The sequence below is a fragment of the Malurus melanocephalus genome, unplaced genomic scaffold (assembly GCF_030028575.1).
Source record: "Malurus melanocephalus ecotype Western Australia unplaced genomic scaffold, MMel_1.1 scaffold_4335, whole genome shotgun sequence".
Taxonomy (NCBI): Eukaryota; Metazoa; Chordata; class Aves; order Passeriformes; family Maluridae; genus Malurus; species Malurus melanocephalus.
This window is the reverse complement of record NW_026627567.1, coordinates 2804-4460: the sequence shown is the minus strand read 5'-3', so window position 1 is coordinate 4460 and position 1657 is coordinate 2804. Positions and strand designations below refer to the sequence as shown.

At 36.0% G+C, this 1657-nt stretch overlaps 1 long non-coding RNA gene across 1 annotated transcript; it reads right to left on the bottom strand.

The window, feature by feature from the left end:
* Positions 1-13: 13 nt before the first annotated feature.
* On the bottom strand, positions 14-1444 carry LOC130588316 (uncharacterized). Its single transcript, XR_008966935.1, has 3 exons — positions 1401-1444; positions 898-949; positions 14-107 (listed from the first exon to the last, which is right to left on the bottom strand). It is a non-coding gene; the product is annotated as an uncharacterized LOC130588316 (long non-coding RNA).
* Between the last annotated feature and the right edge of the window lie 213 nt (positions 1445-1657).

The following is a 1657-nucleotide window of genomic DNA, read 5'->3' as shown; positions in this document are numbered from 1 at the left end:
TTTTTTTCCCCATTTTCTCACTTTGTAGCGTCCCCGGGGCTCGTCCCGATCGCGGCGTTTCAGGAACGTTCCGGACTCGTCCTCGGCCCCCGAGGAGGAACCCGAACCTGGGACAAAAAAACCCAAAATTCACCCCAAAATTATCATAAATTATCACAAATTACCATAAATTATCACAAAAATATCAAATTGCCAGAAAAAACCAAAAAAACACCCAAAAATCACCCAAAAAAACCCCAAAATTATCACAAAATTACCCCAAAACCTCAAAATTGCCCAAAATCATCCCCAAAAAATCCCTAAAAACCCAAAAATTACCCCAAAATTACCCCAAAATTACTCCAAATAACCCCAAAATTACCCAAAATTATCCCCAAATTATCCCCAAATTAAATTATCCCAATTTATCCCGAAATTATCCCAATTTATCCCGAAATTATCCCAAATGATTCCAAAATTATCCCAAAAACTCAAAAATTCCAAAAAAAAAGATCCCAATTAACAAAAATCCCCCAAAATCACCCCAAAATTATCCCAAAACCAGGGAATTACCCAAAAACACCCAAAATTGCCCCCAAAACCCCCAAATTCACCCCAAAATTCCTGATTTTTTTCCTAAATGCCAAAATTGCCCAAAATCACCCAAAAAATCCCCAAATTTTCACCAAAATTATCCCAAAAAACCCCAAAATCACCCAAAATGACCCAAAAACTCCCAAAAAAAGACCCCAAATCCCCCAAGTTTATCCCAAAATCTCCAAAATTTTTCCTAAAATCCAAAAAAATGACCCAAAACTTCACCAAAAAATCCCCAAATGAGCCCAAATCCCCCAAAATTCCAAAATTTATCCCAAAAATCCCAAATTTTTTCCCGAAATTCCTGAATTTTCCGCTCACCCTCGGAGTCACGTCGACTTTTCTCCTCATCCTCGTCCGACTGCTCCGGGTTCTGCCAAAAAAAAACCCAAAATTTGTGACCCCAAAAATCCCAAAACCCCCCAAAAAAATTCCCCAAAAAAATCCTAAAAAAATGAAGAAAAAATTCCTAAAAAAATTCCCAAAAAAATGGCAAAAAATCCAAACAAAATTCCAAATAAATTCAATTTTTTTGGTCTTTTTTTTGCCAATTTTTTGCCCAATTTTTCCAGAATTTTCACCAAATTTTCACAAAATTTTCCCAAACTTTTTTCCCAATTTTTCCCAATTTTCCCCCAATTTTTACCCCAAAATTGACCCAAAAAAACTCAAAAAAATTCAACTTTTGTGCCATTTTTTGCTCATTTTTTGCTCATTTTTCAGCCGTTTTTCGCCCGATTTTCACCAAATTTTCACCGATTTTTCCCAAATTTTTTCCCAATTTTTTTTTGCCCAAATTCCCGTGTTTTTTCCCCAAATCTCACCTGTCTGTAGGCAGCAATCTGCCCCTCGTAGTCCCGGTTGTATTCACCCCAATTTCATTCCATTTTCACCCAATTTCCACCCATTTTTTTCCCAATTTTCCCCATTTTTTTCCCAATTTTTTCCCCCAAATTTTCCCAATTTTTGTTTTGCCTAATTTTCCCAATTTTTTCCCAAAATATCCAAATAAAACCCCCAAAAAATCCAAAAAAATTCCGTTTTTTCACCATTTTTTCACCATTTTTTCGCAGTTTTTCGC